Source organism: Argentina anserina, chromosome 4 (assembly GCF_933775445.1).
Source record: "Argentina anserina chromosome 4, drPotAnse1.1, whole genome shotgun sequence".
NCBI classification, from domain to species: Eukaryota; Viridiplantae; Streptophyta; class Magnoliopsida; order Rosales; family Rosaceae; genus Argentina; species Argentina anserina.
This window is the reverse complement of record NC_065875.1, coordinates 13,404,009-13,423,580: the sequence shown is the minus strand read 5'-3', so window position 1 is coordinate 13,423,580 and position 19,572 is coordinate 13,404,009.

Sequence of the window (19,572 nt, the reverse complement as noted above, 5' to 3'; positions counted from 1 at the left end):
GATTAGATAACAAACCCAAGATCCATAAACTTGAAGACTGCGGAAAACAACGCAAGCCCTCTATCATAAACCATGCCTTGGTTTCCTTCTCCTGCTTACCACCATGGCAATCCAACACTGAAGTCAAGTCAGGTTCCAAGCACCAACTTAAACCGGTGACGCCGGTGTTACCGTCGTCACACCACCTAGCACACTTTGGAAGAACCCCTACAACTCTAATCGTGAAAAAGGAAGAAAAAGAGTTGAAGGGTGGTTGTTGTTGCCCCAATCCCAGATTCCAACCGAGGCTATCATCACCATAAACTCGACCGCCACCGCTACCCTGAAAACCAACACCGACACCACAAAAGAGGAGTGCATCGAGGGTGAGGGAAAGAGAGAGGAGTTGAGCCATGCTCACCACAAACATTGATCTTGAAACCCTAGTGAACGAAACCCTAGAGAGAGAAAAAAAAGAGGTTGTGGCGCTCTATGTTTTAATAACTTGATAGTTGATATACCTTTTTTTTTTTGAAAAGTTTGAAAGTGTGTTTCAATCAACAAAACTAGAAACCAAACACACGATGTGTGTGTAATTAAGAACATGGGTATTAGAAAAAAAATGTGAGAGTGGGAAGTGGAGAGTATAAAGAGATTTTACGAGGCAAAATTTAGAATTTGTTTTTATATCATTATCCTATGTGTATTAAAATATATTTTAATATAATCTATTGTGTAAGGGCTAGATCATGATTTTACACACCTTTTGATTGACAAAGTGGGTCCTGGTTCTTAGAGTATAGACAATGTTCTAAATATCAGGATATATCGGTGATATATCCCCAATATATCTTTGATTTTTATAAAACGATACGATATATTGGTACTTTAAAAAAAATAAAAAACCATGTCATTTGGAAAAAAAATTAAAGAAAAGTGTCGTCGATAGCATTCGATTACAAGAGAGTTTATGATGAATGATCACCTCAATTTATCCTTTAGACACCTATTTTTATTGATTAAATTTATTTATGTATTTTATTTGTCAAAATAATCAAATTTTTTTCTTTTATGAAGTTTATTGGATACATTTTGAGCTATAAGTTTTAATTTCTCAAGTTTATTTGTTATATTTTGAAGTATATGTTAATAAATACATTAAATTTAATTAAAAACTAGCAAAACGATAAATCTGATATATCTCCGTTATATCCTTATTTTACAAAACCGATACGATGCGGATAACCGCTATTTAGACCATTGAGTATAGATAAGTTTGTTATATAAATCTTACTACATAAATAAATAAGGGAAAAGAAATGAGGATACAAAGAATGTTATGTTGTAGCGAAAATAGAATGATCTCCTCATTTCATTGATAAATCTCCTTTATATAGGGGTCAAGATTACAATAGAAATAAATGGTAATTACAATGGTAATTAAGGCTACATAATAGTGATTGATCCGTTACATCCGTTGACCATAAACGTCATTAACTCATTCCTTTATTTGCTTTAACGAAAGCACACTAATGATGTTTTTCCTTCAACACTCCCTCTTGTGCCGAGTTGAAGATATAATGGTGCATAAGGTGTTGCCTCATTAAAACCCTTACCAAGTAACAAAACCCAATGGGAGAAAATAAAACCTTGGTCGAAGGGGAAAAGAGCACAACACACCTATTACATTTGAGATTAAAATATATGTGCTAGACTCCCCCTGATGTCTGCACCTCCCCATGATCTTTACATTAATCGTGGGAGCTTTGATAACCTTTGCATATTTACTTTAAGCACATCTGGCGACAACGTAGATAGTGTTCATCATTACCATGTCGTTTTGTCTTTTCTGTATAGGGACTAAATAAGTCTAAACTTTTAGGTATTGTTGTTGTGTGGACGTAAAGCTATACAACGAATGAGAGGTCAAGTCTTGCATATTGTGTTAAATGCAATAATGCGTCTTTGCACTTATATAAGGAATCTCATTTCTCAACACTTATTCGTCATCTTTTAATTAGACAAAAACATATATATCTTTAAAGACTTCGACTGATCATGGGAGTTATGGAAGTCTCACTTTTAACCTTTAGAGTGCTTTTAAACCCGATTGATGGTGTAATGACCCGATTTTTCGGGATCGATTTATTTGATTTTATAGAAATTAATAAACATTGTACTATTAATAAACCGTAATGTTTCGCTTCGCGACGTTGTCAAATCGAAAACGGAACCGTCGTCGGAAATCTTATTTAGAAAAACGTTACGTTTCCACGACGCGAGAATCGACTTTTACTCCGTCGCTTGTTTGTGAAAACTTCCTTCATGAAAGTTGTAGAGCTCATCAATACGAATTTGTGGACATATCACGCGTTATAATCGGACGTCGTACGTGAAAGTTATTAACAACGGAAGTTAGTTTCCGATTTAGGAAGTGGGTATAAAAAAGAAATTTTTAGAAGTAGGGTTTCCATTTTCGGAAACCCTTCATCCGCCTCCCTCCCCTTTCTCTCTCTTCTCTCTCGCTCTCTCCCTCCCTCCCTCAGAAACTTCGCCAGCGATCTCGCCGACCAGCCCACCATGGCCCTTACCGCCTAGCCCAGAAGCATCGCACGGCCCTCCACCATCAACCCCGAGCTCGACGCGTGCGTTCCTCACTGCCGTAAGCCTCTCGCGACAACCCGAGGCTCGCGTGTCTACCTCCGCCGTCCTAACATCGTCACCGGCGAAACCAGGGCACGGAGACCACACCACCATCACCTCTCCTCGCCCCGGTGCCACCTGCGACAAGATCGGCGATCGAATTCGCGTTTCTCACCGCCGCTGCTCAACTTCGAATCCACCGGCATCTCGAGATTCTCCGGCGATGATCCGACGGTACCAAGGTCCGATCAAACTGAGGGTTAGCTTAGTGTGATTATTGTGATTGTTTGTGGTTTTTTTGGTTGGATTTTGGGGAAGATCGGAGGAGGAGGAGAGGAGGGAGGTACCGCCGCCTAGGGCGGCGCGTGAGGGGAGGTGAGAAGTGCATTGGGCGGCCTTGGGCCGTGGAGGGGAAGAGGAGAGGAAATGGAGGGGTTTGGGGGCGGCGGAGCTCGCCGCCGATTTCAGGAGAGGCGCGTGGGCCCCACGCGCTGCCATTGTGGGCGGCACGTGAGCGCCACGCGCTGTTGCCGGAGGTGGCACGTGAACCGTGATTTCAAATAGTAATTTTTTAAAAAATTATTTTTACGTACGGTGAATGTAAAAAATAATTTACGTACAGTAAATATAAATTTATTTTACATACGGTGAATGTAAAATTATTTTACGTACAGTAATCGTAAAAATAATTTCTGAAGGGTAAATCGGTAATTATTATTTACTGAGACAGTATTTACGATTGAATAATACATGGACGTATAAGAATACGTAAATAGTATGTACTTGTACAAGAATATGTAATTAATATGTATTTATACAGTAATACGTGAATAGTAATTACGTGAACATTAATTTCGTTAAAAACCCAGAAATTACTAAACAGTAAAACATTATTACTGTTTTGGCATTTGAGGTTTTACATAACGCATCTAAATTCACTTCTTATCTATTATAGATGATCGACACAACAAGTAAATGATTCGAGTTTGGAATCGTGGAAATTACGCTCAAGAGTATAAGGTGAGTAAAATCTCACAGTGACGAATCTACCCTTACGGAGATTCATGATTACGCTTAAATAAAAAGAATGAACTATGATATGTATATGATATAGTGGATTGTGTATGTGTATAATTGGTAAAATAGATACATATATATGGTTTGCTATATTATATACTGTCATAATTTCCGTTTGCGAATGAGTTCATTTTAGCGTTGATGATTATTTATTTGAGCATGTCGATTTGATTTGTACAATATCATGTGATGATTGTTTGTACGTGGTTTTAACGTGAGTGATGTTAAAACGTTTTTGTGGTATGTGGACCTGTCTTCGGACGTGTTGGCATGTCGGAACCTAGCCTTGGCCGGGCGACAGTTACGATTCAGTTAGAGCGCTAGTCTGTCTGCCGAGGTACTAACATGAGGGGTAACAGAGGTGTGTCATCGCTCATGAGTACCCATATTTTTAGATATTGGGTGGCGAGAGGTTGCCCAATATCGGGCGTCGTACTAACATGAGGGGTAACAGAGGTGTACCAGCGCTCATGAGTACCCGTATTATAAATGCATTTGGGTAAACAGAGGGATTGCCCGATTTCTCATGAGCATATATGTTTTCTGTCAATATTGGACAACCAGATGGGTCGTCCAATGACTCATGAGTGCATTTATTATTGATGCTTTGTGGATTTTCGTATATATTCTTATGCGAGTTATATTGTTGTTTTACTCATATGAGCTGCAAAGCTTACCGGGTTTGTGTTTACCCGGTGCACCTATTCGATGGTGTAGGGGATAATTCCGCAGGTGTGGATTAGCGGAAATCGACGGACAACTCTTAAGACTGGAAGTTGTTTTATTCTATCTTGTGGTGAGAATTTGAGAGGATTTTTACATTTCCATTTGATATAATGTTGAATTATAAATTTGGTTTGTAATAATAAATTTGACTAAGTTATACTATGAACTCAGTAATGATCCGCTGTGACATTAAAATGATTTCGATTTATTGAGATTGTTTTAGAGTTTTTCATGACTTCGAAATTTGAGTTTCATACTCGAAATTTTAACATATGGTTAATCATCAATATTACTGTCCTCGAGATCCATTTCGAGTCTATGTCTTCCCAAAGATCTTTTTCATTCTCGACTTAGGATTTGTAATGACGACATCTTTTTAGTTCATCAAAAGACTCTGTAAATCCATATTGAATACGTAATGACATAACACATCTGATCCATATTCATAATAAAGTATCTTACTTCGTGAACGTTTCAATTCATTTTGTAACGCTACGTGATCTAGAGTCATTTCTTGGGTGGATAAAGTCTATTCTATGACTTTCATGTATATCTCTTAATTTCGATCCCCATAGAGATACCTTATTTCACCATTCATAAGCTGCATTTGTCAATTTTTCGGAAACTACCAAACTGATAAGGTAGTGGAGTGCAATGACATCCATTACGAGAATATCTCTTTATGGTCCATTACAAAAGAATATTTTCTCGTAGTCGATTCCAGTGCGTTTAGTGAGAGACCTTGCTCCATAAGGTCAGTCTATACTCTTAATTCTCATACGCATCATATCAAAGATATATGATAGGGTTTATACTTGCGGTGTCGGCTTCACCTGCCCAAATACCTATATCTTTGTTAGTGAACTTTAGTTCATGCTGGATCGCTTCTTTCCATTGGGCCAAAATTACTACTTCTCAACGACGTATGGTTCGATATCAAGACTTAATATCCTACATCCTCATGTGGTTTGTATTTGTAGAGATCTCTATATATTCAAGGATTTGTTCTAACATCTGAGGCGTCCCCCAGTGATAACCAAATCCAGGAATTCTCATGAGGCCGATTTGAGATTATGGATCAATGGATTCAATTGTACCAAACTCACTTTCTTCCTTTAATCGAGTTTATATTGAACATAAGGTGGTCTCCCCCTCTTCCTTGGAGAGCCACGGCCTATGACACCATTTATGCCACTTTATGGTGTCAACATGCCACCACCTATGGCGGCAACACAATGCCAAATTCATTTTGGGTGGCGTCATATCCTCTTCTTAGGACATTAAACCGTCCAAGCATATTTGCAGCTAATACATGTGATCACATCACTTTGTGCAATAGTGGGGATCAAGATGAGACACATTGGGTACAAACCACGACAATTCAAGTCGTTCCACTTGAACATTCTTTGTTCTTATCTCCCCCTAACGACGGGAAGATTGTCTCATCAAAGTGATATTCCACATATCTAGCGGAAAAAGAGATCGCTTGTCAAAGTTCTAATATAGCGGACTATCTGGATGCTCGTCTCCAATAAGAACATTTATTCAGAGTAATTGGCTTCACCATTATGCGATGTGGCGTCACAATTTGGCATGTAGGTTAATCTAGTGGAGCTCAAAGATCGTAGATCCGTGTCAATCCTGGCGTGCTCAAGTATTTCGATCCTTCGATATTTTGGATTGTAATTTCTTTGACAATGATTAAGATGATAGCCAAGAACTAGTGAGTAATAAGTTGTTTATGCAAAAATTACATGACCCTAAACAGAAAGATTGGTGTGCATTACCATTTATCAATATCAAGACTAGTACTTTAGTCATTTTCTGTGAGACCAAGTGAGTTTGTAACTAGCATAAATAACATTAGTTTTAGTAGTGAATTGTGTGATGACACGTGACCAGCGTGTCGACACATCAACCAACACCATAAATTATTTAAAATGTCAGCAAGTTGGTTGAATTAATCCACATAATTTTTGTTGGATTCAATCTTTGAACAAAGTGAGAATACATGTCATTTGCATAGGATGATCTTAATCTAAATTTTTTAAGAGATCGATAAGATTTGAATGTTTAGCTTTACATACCTAATCACAGTGGATTGAAGAAGCATAATATTGTGTTAGTACATATACATATGCATCAAACATTTCAAGGTTCCGTCTTAGGGAGTGACGAAATATGAGAATGAAATTACATCTTCAATTCCTCCATAAAATTATATTATAAGGATTTTCACAGTTCTATGTTTCTTTTGTTCTTGCTTCTATTTATCCAAAAATATGAGTGTCCTGATGTAACTCCTCTAATATATAGACACATATATCACGACTTGTGTATCTCAGTAAATCGTGTCAAAGCCCAAATATGTCAAAATCCCGAAAGTCAATTTCTTTTGACGTATTTGGATTCATTAAGCAATTTCTTATATACTTGCTAAATGGACTTATGAACTTCTCTAATACTAGGTTACATTCGCAGTCATTAGAGATAGTGCAAAGGAAGTAAACTGTAATCTCACTTATTCATTTCATATTAAAAAGTCATTGATATAAATATTTAAAACGTATGAGGGTTCGATTATCTCATGCTAGCTCTTGTTACATAAAGTGTCAATGAAGTATATAGTTAAGACATGAAAATTGAATATAAACCCAAATTCTTTAGAGTAATTTGATAGAATCGTAAAACAATATCTTAATCTCATAATGCATGTACATTTGAATCCCGAAGCATTATATATTAGCGATTATTACTGATATTAGTATTTATATCCACGAATATAATGCTATTATTCTTCATTACTACTATTGTGGAAATCGCATGATGCATTTCTTTGCATTCAGTTATTCATGTCTTACTAATATTTTGTGAAGTTGCCTTACTTTATGCGGTACTTCGCAAAGTCAAAATATTAAAAATCGAAACATGTATATTAATATTCGAATATTCTCAATTCATTGAGAAAATTCATAACTTTGGTTGTATGTCAACGATTGCATAAAGGTCTTGTCTAATCCAAAGGTACTTCAATACTGAAGGTTAATGAAATTTTAGGCATATATAATAGTCATTACAATTATATCTTAGAAAATTAGTGGCAGATTGTAATCGAAATCTGAAACATTTTGAATTGACCTAGATTTGTGTCGCTCTTAAAATTGTGGAGCTTTCTCCTCGTAGTTTGATATTGAATATACTTTTTCAAATTATCGTACTCTCATTATTCTATACTCGTTTTGTAAGAGGATATTCCATTGCTCATATCATATCTCCTATGTATTTTTCAAACGGTAAATTGTTATCAATTGTCATTGATCGGTTTGTATGAACCTACATGTTAATAATATTTGCCATTTGCTCTAGGGTTATTACTTCTTTATTATCCATAATTCATTCTGAAAAAATTTCTTTGTTCTAAGAGACATTTCTATGTCATTCAAGATTTTAATTATGCTTCCAAGCGACGTGCAGGAAGACATGTTTGCATAATTTGATCATGGTTGAGCCTTGGTTAGCTTATGGGGAAGGTTGATACTCAAATTCTTTAGAGTCTAATATATGTTGTGTTGGTTTAACCAATTGTAGATAGAGTACGAGACTTATTAATTTCGTAGTCTAAAATTCTAAATAGACTTACACAAAAATTAAACATACCAAAATACATTATGATCACTTTGGAGCTTTGTGAAGTTACATTATCACAGTAAAAATTTATGTCTAAAAAATACAAATTGGATTGCAAGGCCAAGAATTTGCGATGGTCATATTTTTCGATGTTTCATGAACATACTTTATGACAAGAATATGTTTGTCCTCTCTTTGTTTTTGAATTATAAAATTCTCATGGCAATGCTCATATAATATGCTAAATAACATAATTATAAAAACTATATAAACATAGCATATGCAACAAATAGAGCATATCATTTAACATGGTTAAGTAATTTACAAAACTTAGGCAATTATCGTATTCATGATATATGCCAATGACCATGTATAAATATATAATGCTTAAAAATTTAAATCATAGCATCACGATTTAATGACATGCTAAGTAATTAAATTTTTACGGGTTCCCTAAATATATATACGGATCACATCTGCTGGTGTCAGTTGACCATATTTCAAACTGGAGTTATTGATCGCCGAAGCGTCCACTAATGTATCATAACCTTTATATTAGGTTTATAATAAAACTATTGCATTATGAAGCGACTATATGAAAGAAACTTCTCGGGATCGATCGACACTAGTCGATGTGATTGGTATATATATTTAGTGACCCTGTAAAAATTTCATCCAATTCGAAGTTCGTTTAATCGTCAGAATTTTCGATAAATCGAAAACACCACTAATATGCCATAAGGGAGGACCTATACAAATATGTGAATGCCGAAAGCCGTTTGCATATCTGAAATCACCTAATTTTTGTTACCTATCGTGCGTGGTCGAACTGAAGAAATCTATTTGGCAAAGCCCCGGTCAATGGGGTTTCAATATGTCAAAACGCCTCTTTTTTAGTTGACTGTTGGTACGAACGGTCAAATCATGTCCAAAACGGACGAAATTTTTACGGGTTCCCTAAAAATATATACTGATCACATCTACTGTTGTCAATCGACTATATTTCGAACTGTAGTTGTCGATTGCCGAAGTGTCTACTTATGTATTATAACCTTTATTTTAGGTTTATAATAAAACTATCACATTATGAAGTGACTATATGAAGTAAACTTCTCGGAATCGATCAACATCATCCGATGTAATCAGTATATATATTTAGTGATCATTTTAAAATTTCATCCAATTCGGACCTCGTTTGACCGTCAGAATTTTCGGTAAATCGAAAACACCACTAATATACTCGAAGGGATGACCTATTACAAATATGCGATCGCCAAAATCCGTTTGCATATCTGAAATCACCTAATTTTTATTACCTATCTTGGGCGGTCGCACTGAAGAAATCTATTTGGCAAAGCCCCGGTCAATGGGGTTTCAATATGTCAAAACGCCTCTTTTTTAGTTGACTGTTGGTACGAACGGTCAAATCATGTCCAAAACGGACGAAATTGTTACGGGTTCCCTAAATATATATACCGATCACATCTACTGGTGTCGATCGACCATATTTTGAATTGGAGTTAGTCGATCGGCGAAGTGTCCACTAAGGTATTATAATCTTTATATTAGGTTTATAATAAAACCATCACATTATGAAGCGACTATATAAACAAAACTTTTCGGAATCCATCGACATCATCCGATGTGATTAGTATATATATATTGTAGGGGTGGGCATAAAAAACGGAAATCCCGATCCCGTCCCGAAATTCATAGGGACGGGACGAGACGAGACGGAGGTCTAAAAACATTCGTCCCGTCCCGATCCCGTCCCGTTTCATAATAGTGGGATGGGACGTGGGACGAATAATTTATATCCCGCTTCATCCCGTCTCGTCCCACCTTTAATGAAAACTTAAAAATTCTTATATATTTGTATCAAAATGAAACTAATTTATGTTCTTAATAACTCCAAAATTATATCAACTCAAATAATAATGATAAATTATAATATTTTGAACATAATATGCATTTTTTTGTTAAATTTTCATTATTGAATGTTACTTTGTTAATGAAAAAGTAAAAATATAGGTTTTTATTTAACTTCATATGAATGTGGGATTTGTCCCGTCCCGTCCCGATCCCATCCCGTCCCAACCGGGATTAATCCCGAGTGGGATGCATTCTTAAAAACCCTCGTCCCGTCCCGATTCAAAAGAGTGGGACGGGATGTGGGATGAGCCCCGTCCCGTCCCATCCTGTCCCGTGCCCACCCCTAATATATTGAATGATCATTTTAAAATTTCATCCAATTCGGACCTCGTTTGACCGTCAGAATTCCCGGCAAACAAAAAACAACACTAATATGCCCTAAGGGGGAACCCATTACCAAGATGCAAATGCAGAAAGATGTTTACATATTTGAAATCACCTAATTTTTGTCACCAATCGTGCGTGGTCATAACGAGAAAATTCATTTGGCAAAACCCCGGTCAATGAGGTTTTATCATGTGAAAACGCCGTTTTTTTATTGACCGAAAATTCCGACGGTTAAACGAGGTCTTAATTAGATGAAATTTTTACAGGGTCCCTAAATATATATATATATATATATATATATATATCGATCACATCTATTAGTGTCGATCGATATTATTTCGAAACTATAATTTATTTGTGACTTTTTTTTAGAATGTTTTCTAATAATTCTTTTATTGTTTCAAACTCTTAAATTAGAGTATTATATTTTTTCTAATATAAGCCCGCAAGGCCCGTCACGCAAAAGTCCGCAAGACCCGCTTTAGGTGGGTATGTTTGGATCTTCGTATTTGTGAAAATACCCGACCCGGCCCACTATTTATTTAAATTTATTAAGGCCCCGGATCCGCTACTCATAGAAATTTATTAAGGCCCGGCCCCAGCCCGTTGATGAGCCCTAGCATGTAACCGACCATCACCACCATGACTTTAATCAATGTCATGGCTACCAAACTAGCAACTTCTTTTGCTCTAGGCGAAGAGAAGAAGAAGGTCGACATGCGCCCTTTACCAGGGAGTGTAAGGAAAGCTGATGTCTTCACGTTGACGTTAGTTGGTGGTTTGGTCACAGACAAAGATCTTGGGTATCCAGATCAAAAACAAGGATCTCTACCTTCAGTCTATGTTAGAGTCGATCTGGGTTTTAATTTCTTCAAAGATTTTCAGGAGGTGTTGTGCTTGAGATTTTGCTCAGTTTTGCAGCGATCCTTTTTTTAGGTATGTTGTTCTCTAATTTGGATGGATTGATCGTTTCTATATCCTATAAAAGATTCTCAATACGCATAGTATGGGTAATAAACAATTGTGTGCTAAGCGAGCATGAGTGTGTTTCCGGTTGAGATAAGTTTAGTGGTGTTTGGTTTGCCGATCTCCTCCATGCCCATATTGCAGAATTTGATGGTTGGTTCACAAATCTCAAGCTCATGACAATAATTCAGGACGCGATGAATCAACTCTCAACTTTTGTTAGCTTGCAGTGTTCTATTGTACATGGACAACTTATTGGTATAGTATAGCTAGTTCTAAGTTGTATCTTGTATCTGCTCACGAGATTGTCCGGATATCATCTTAAGGGATTGTAATCACTAATTAATTAGTTTCAATGAAATTCTCATTCAAAAAAATGAGAAGAAGAATGAGATAGGTCTGGTCAGAAATTAGTTAGGACTTAAGGGGGCTTAGCCACTATCTACCCGTGGATCATTAAGTTGAGTCTGACCATTAGTGGCGGGAGGAATTAGTAACTCAATTATTTACAAATTCATTAAAAAAAATTTGTATTTCTCTAGTAAGGTAACTAATTGATTATTTTCAATTATTATAATAACCTGAAATAAATATACAATCAAATTCTAAAAATAAAGAAATTGACATAATCTTCCGTAAAAAATTATTATATTATTTTAGCTTTGTTCTCCATACAGTAGCACATTTTTTTTACTAAAAATTAGCAAAAAAATAGTGTGCTTCATACTTCAAATCAATATTCTGCAAGCTAGTTTTAAACAATAGTGTTGTTTATCTTGAAGGTTGAAGTTCGAGGCCAATCAGGACACTTTGGTAGACCCGTAGGACTACAAGGGGCACCACCAGTCATATAACAAACACATTGTGTAACCGGAATCGGTGAACCAGAAATTTCGCAACGTGATAAAATCTTCCCAACGCCACGATAGCAACCACCACATGTCACACGACACGTCTCATTATTGGGACAACCACCGCCAATTACAGCCAAGTGACAATCATTGGCAGCCACGCTTTGTATCATTGGCCTCACTATGACAAGAAAAATGATTGAGAGAAAATATAAGAACATAATTTATATGTAAACTAAGCAAAATTTACTATATTGATTGAATATATATGCATTCTTTATATTGTAAAATTCACTTGAGAATTTTTGAGGTCGAATGTCATTACATTCCACTCAGCTTGTAGTCACCAAAAGAAATAAAAGAAGTGAAAATAATTGAAATATCAATTACTCAAAATTGAAGGGAAGATGTAATAAAATCATGAACAAACCTGAGTTGAACGCAATAAGGACTAATAGGAGAAAGCAATAAGAAGCACAAGGGTTGCCCATGTTAATTCTTTCTGACAACGAAGAAAAAGATAGAGGAAACTTATGTGAAGAGAGCTTATGAAATGTTGGATTATATACTCGATCACATTTCTTACTGTTTGACAACAAAGGTAAGATATATACATATGTAATAAGATGATTAATATACATAATTCAAAAGATATATGGATGGTAATATATATATACATATACATATATAAGGTATGGTGTAAAAGAAATTAAATATTTATAAGATAAAATATGTATGTAAATGTTGTTTATGGGAGAATTTTTTTTTCGACATATATACCTTACCTTTTTTGGATTGATATGAATCTTACATTTTTATATCTTTAAGAGATTGCTCTCTAGTTGAAACGGCAGTATTTTGACTAATTTCTTGTTTCTTCCTTTGGTGTGTATGGCAGTATGAGACTGAGTATGTTTACGTTTTAATTATTAAGAGCAAATGAGATATCAATGACCACTAAACGTGGTTTACCAAAATAGCTTATGTCTAGTTTGGGTTTGAAATGAAAAAAATTAAAAATCAAAACACTCTGTTTTAAATTTAGGAGGATCTCTTAGTTTTTTTTTTGCTATGATCTAATTTTTTTTTTAATCGTGGTTATTTAGAGTTTTAGAATTCAACTAAGATCCTCCAATATGATTTCTTTGTATTTTAGAACTCTATAGATATTCAATTAAGATTTTTTTAAGTCCTTAAAAATCTATTGGTATTCAATCAAGACTTTAAATTGTCACAAATTCTTAGGGTATTCAATAGTTAATAGATTTCCAAGGAGTCTACTATTTGCTTAATTTTGTAGAATTCTAGGGTGCTTGGTATAAATACCAAACCCTTACAACGGCAACCCATGAGATTTTCACAGATTGTGCTCTTATTCCAAAGATGAAACGTCGGAAGAAGAAGAGGAACTGGGCTGACAAATCACTTTCTCTGCTTCAATGATCATAAATGTACTTTCTCAATCTAATTTCCTCTCCGTTATTGTGCTCTTGGCAAGGTTTTTGGATTTATCGGTGATGACTATGGCTGGAGCTTTTACTTTCGCTGTTTGAGACCACCTATCGGTTAATATGATCGATGTTTTCTAATAGAAAATTGCTTGAAAAGAGTAATTGTCTTCTTTTCTTTGTTTTTAAATCCTCGAGATAACATGATGAGACATACCATAAATATATGAACACCCATATATGACCCAAGTGGATTTCACATGTTTATAGCTAGATTGTGATGATTATTAAACAACACGAATAAAGATAAACAAAGATAGCATAATGTATTCATTTAGATCAATAACAAATAGTCGATGAGAAGCTAGGTTAGAGGAGAGCTTATTCCATACATGAGCCATGAATATGCACAGATAGAAAATTGAATCATGGGCTTTTGGTGCTACTGGGACTGTTGTGTGTTGATCACTAAACATGTTCCACCCTCTCTTTCTTCCTTCTTTCTCATTTATGATTGCTTTGTTTGAATAATGAATAATCCTTTCAATACTACAACAAGAACCACCATTTCCCCTTGGCCTACATCCAGAAGATCCGATTTCGTGGTTCTCTAGGGCTGAATTTGGCGTCAGTTGGCCTTTGGGGTTTGGTTATGCTCGGTGGTTTATTCGACTTTCCGCTTCTGTCTTTCAACAACACCGACGTTCTCCAACCCCTCCAGACCTCCCAGACTTCCCAATTTCCAACCGTCCTCCACTCCAGCACTACTGTAGCCTCCTCACCATCAGATCGAACTCAACCACAAAATCGAAGCCGCCAACGAACTCATTTGGAATCACGCCTGTGAGAAGTATGGCGAAGTCGGAGATGTTTCCTGGGCCATGTAATTTCAACAACGAGTGTGAGCGTCTCGCTCAAAGGATTAGAACGGTGGCATATGGCAGCAGTGGTGATGCTAATGTTGGTCAATGATGGGGTGCAGAGAGTACTGTTCAGGTCGGGGAGAAAGGAGAGAGAAGATTGGTTACTACGTTAGTTTTTTTAATTATTATTATAATAATTATCTTTTTAATTTATTAAGGACCCATTTATTAATTTGTTTTGGTTAATAACTTTGTATGCATATTGAGAAAGTCTTTGTATGGTCTTAAACAATCACATCGTGCTTGGTTTGGAAGATTCTCACAATTCATGAGGAAAATTAGCTATAGACAGAGTAATTCAGATCACGCATTATTTCTCAGACATCAACAAGGGAAGGTAACATCCCTAATTATATATATTGATGATATGATAGTTACTGGGAAAATGGGAATGATATTGTTGAGGTGAATAGATTACAGAAACAGCTAGCCATAGAGTTTGAGATGGAATAACTAAGTACACTCAAGTACTTATTGGACATTGAGGTAGCCCGGAGAAGTGATGGTATCTATATGTGTCAGAGGAAGTACATCCTTGATCTACTAACAGAGACATGTATGTTGGATTGCACTCCCATTGATACTCCTATTGAGCAGAACCATCGGTTAGCAGAGTATCTAGATCAAGTGCCTACTGAAAAAACTCATTATCAAAGGCTAGTTAGATGCTTGATTTATTTATCACATACCAGACCAGATGTTGCGTATGCAGTAAGTGTAGTGAGTCAGTTCATGCATAATCCCAGTGTTGACCACATAGATGCTGTTGTAAGGATTTTGAGGTACTTGAAGTCAGCTCCAGGGAGAGGAGTAATGTTTTCTAATCACAATAATATCCTTGAGGTATGTGGCTTCACAGATGCAGACTGGACTGGAAATATTACAAATCAGAGATCCATATCAGGGTACTTTACTTTTGTTTGAGGCAATCTTGTTACGTAGAAGAGTAAGAAATAAAAAGTAGTAGCTCGATCTAGTGCTGAAGCAAAGTACAGAGGTATGACTCAGGGAGTGTGCGAATTGTTATGGCTTAGAAATTTGCTACAAGATTTGAGTATTAAGCCTAAGTGTGCTATGCAGCTGTACTGTGACAACAAAGCAACTATTAATATTTCACGGTATCCTGTGCAACATGATCGTACAAAACATGTAGAGGTTGATCGTCACTTTATAAAGGAGAAGATAGACGCGAAAATAATTAGTTTTCCTTTTGTTCCTACAGAAGAGTAAGTTGCCAATATGCTCACAAAATGAGTGTATAAGAAAGTCTTTTATGACTCACTTAGTAAGTTGGGCATGATTGATGTGTATGCGCCAACTTGAGAAAGAATGTTAACATGAGTAATGAAACAAATTAGGACAAGATTCAAGGGGAGCCAATTAAGCAGTGATTTGTGGTAGGAATATAATGTACTCTTATTAGACTATTTATAAGACATTTCAGTGTAAGAAGTTATCAATCAATATACATTTCAACTATTACCTCAAATGATCCAGGAGTGTTGACTGGCTAAATGAGCTTTGCAATTCTTAGGGTCTGATCATTCTCGTTGTTAACGATGTAGACCATAGCCCCTGCAGGAACTCTGAGGACATCACCCATTTCCAAGTTATATGAGTCTTTGTTGTCTTGCATCATCATTGTGCAGGTGCAACGTCCTGTAGTACCAAATTTACAAAACAGTTAATGATGTAGGTTTATGTTATTTTTGAATGAGTCAATCGATAACAGAGGAAGTTCTTCACTCACCATTGATAACTACGTAAAGAGATTCAGCATCACAATGATGTGGGAGGACAAAAGTGTTGGGCTGGCCTCAAAGATGGCTAATCGGTAGTTCCTAATGCCACGAAGAAGCATATTGTGATTCTCAGTGAACCTCTCACGAACATACATCCCACCTTCTTCAGACCTGAACTTTTGCTGAAACATGTCCGAGGGAAAGTAGTAAGGGTTGTTCATTTGGCTCTGACCCCGACTTTGATGGTAGTTCTGGAGCTGACCCTGCTCAAGTTGTTGCTGGCACCTTATCTGGCACTGTTGCTGATCTCCAGTTTGTTGCATCTGACAACGTTGTTGGCAGATTTGTTGGCGCTCTCTCTGGCTCAATTGTTGTGCGCATTGCCGACGGCACTGTTGCTTCTGTTGGCCTCGTTGTCTTGATTATCTGGCACTGTTGCTGATCTCCAGTTTGTTGCATCTGACAACGTTGTTGGCAGATTTGTTGGCGCTCTCTCTGGCTCAATTGTTGTGCTCATTGCCGACGGCATTGTTGCTTCTGTTGGCCTCGTTGTCTTGATTCGTGAAGAAAATGATTATGAGAAAAACAGCTTGAGCTGTGTATTGAGTTATCAATCTTGTTACAAGGTTTTTAGTACATATACACAGAAAACTAATCTATTCTCATTAACTAACAAACATTTGGGTATTCTGATTCTAATTGGGCACGAAATTCGTTGGATAGGAAGTCTACTAATCAATGCTTGAGTAATCTATTCTCATTAACTAATCTAGTCAACGCCAAATGTTTGAGTAAACCCTCTAGCGACCAGACGAGCTTTATGTCTCTCAAGAGATCCATCAGAGTTATATTTGAGCTTATAAATCCATCTTGCTCCCACAAGTTTCTGACCACGAGGGAGAGGTACAATGCTACATGTCTGATTATCATCAAGGGCTTGTAATTCTTCATTCATAGCTTTCTGCTACTGTGGCATTTGAATTGCATCAGAGAAACTCCTTGGTTCACGATCTGCAAGGATTTTATTGAGAAATGCACAATGAGCTGGAGGACATTTTGTGAACTCAAGATTTAGTGGATACCTAGTGGAGTAAGTAACATAATCTCGCAGCTTCTCAGGAGGATTTCTATTTCGAGGAGGATTTCTCCTAGGCAAACTAGGAGAAGTGGGAAGATTTATGGAGTCATGACTTTCTTCATCAACAGCTACTGTCAGTTCACTATTTTCAGGATGAACATCTTCTACTGTTTTTTCTGAGGCTGGACATTGATCAACATCTTCTGTAGTTTCAGTTGACGTTGAAGAGGGAAATAAATCTGTGAGAAACTCCCCCTTAAGTTGTTCATCTTTTTTCACAGTAAAAAGGATGTTGTTCATGAAAAATAACATCTCGAGATACTACGATTTTCCTAGTTGTAGGATTGTAGCATTTATACCCTTTTTGTGTAGATGAATATCCAAGAAACATGCATTTAATTGATCTTGGATCCAATTTGTCTCTTTTATCTGCCTGAACATGCACATAACAGATGCAGCCAAAAACTCTGAGATGACTAATATCAAGCTTCCTGCCTTTAAGAACTTCAAATGGTGATTTAAAATCAAGAACATTGCTAGGCAACCTATTGATTAAGTACGCTGCTGTTTGGACTGCCTGTGACCAGAATCTCTTAGGAACTTGATTCTGCAACAGTAAGGCTCTAGCTTTTTCCAATAAATCCCTATTCTTTCTTTCTGCAATTCCATTTTGTTGTGGTGTGCCAATGCAACTAGTTTGATGCATAATTCCTTGTTCACTTAGATAATTAGTCATGGTATTAGAAGTGTACTCAGTGCCATTATCAGATCTTAAAATTGAAATTTTGGAAGAAAAATGATTTTTGACCAGATTAAGAAAATCTTGAAAGCACTTAAACACTTCACTATTGTATTTTAGCAGATACACAAATGTAGAACGAGATAAGTCATCAATGAAAGTTACATAAAAACGATATCCATCAAAGGAATTCACTGAGGCCGGTCCCCATACATCTGAATGAACAAGCTCAAAAGGCATGGTTGCTCTTGAGTGTGAAAGAGAAAAAGGAATCCTAGTCTGTTTGGACATATGACAGATTTCACACTCACTAGCAACTTTACAAAAATGAGGAAACAGTCTTGATAAAACTGGAAATGATGGATGAGCAAGTCGATTATGCCACAACAGTTGCTGAGATGCTGACTTGGAGTTCATTAAAAAACATGTTGACAGACGTGGAGTGATGGAGATGAAATAAAGTCCATTTAGGAAGAATCCCTCACCAATATTCGTTTTTGTGGTACGATCCTGGAAAATAATATTATGGGGTGAGAAAATGGCTAGACAATCTAATATCTGAGTGCATTTTCCAACAGAAAGTAATTTAAAAGGGAATGAGGGAACAAACAACACATATGACTCAATGATATTTGAAAAAACTTTTAATTTTCCTTTTTCACGGATTTGCACAAAATGTCCATTTGCAATTGACACATGAAAGGGTTTAGTGAGTTTTTTAAAATCACTGAGATTTGAGGAATTGTTGGTTATGTGTTCTGAGGCACCTGAGTCTACTATCCAAACATCACCATTTTTACTAACATCTAAAGCTGTAGAAAAAGCAGTAATGATACCTGGGATATCTTTTTCTGGAGCAAGGTCTGAATTTTCCAGAAAACCAGCAAATTTCCCAAGCATAGTAGTTGCATCCTCACTGTCTCTCACACCTTCTTGTCTGTTTTGAATAAACTCAGCAAAGGCATTGATAAGTGAGATTGGATTTGAGGTATAGTTACCCATATGCTCAGTGGCACTACTCAAATTTGCTTTCAGAATTGACTTGTGTGCTAAAGCCTTTTGTCCTTTGTGATCTTCATGCCACTTAGGCTTCAATTCTGGATGAAGAATCCAACAGGTTTCCTTTTGGTGGCCAATGCCAGCTCTCCCAATTGACACACAGTGTGTGCACTTTAGATCAGGTCTCTTTTCTTTGTACATTCTATTATTTGTAGTAGGCTTGCTTGCAGCAAATGCTCTTGCATCATTGCTTGTAAACCCTACTTCAACATTCATGACTTTTCTGCGTGTTTCTTCCCTGTGAACAGCAGTAGTTACTGTGTTAAGACTTGGAAACTCAGAACTCATCATAAGGTAGCTCCTCAAGTCTTCATAATCAGATCCCAGGCTAGCTAGGAGTTGGAAGACTTTGTCTTCATCAGCCCTCCTTCTTAGAATAGCTCCATCAGTAGAGAAAGGCCTAAGTTGATCGATCTCATTCCATTTTGACTCATAATACCAAGGTGTTGTACAAA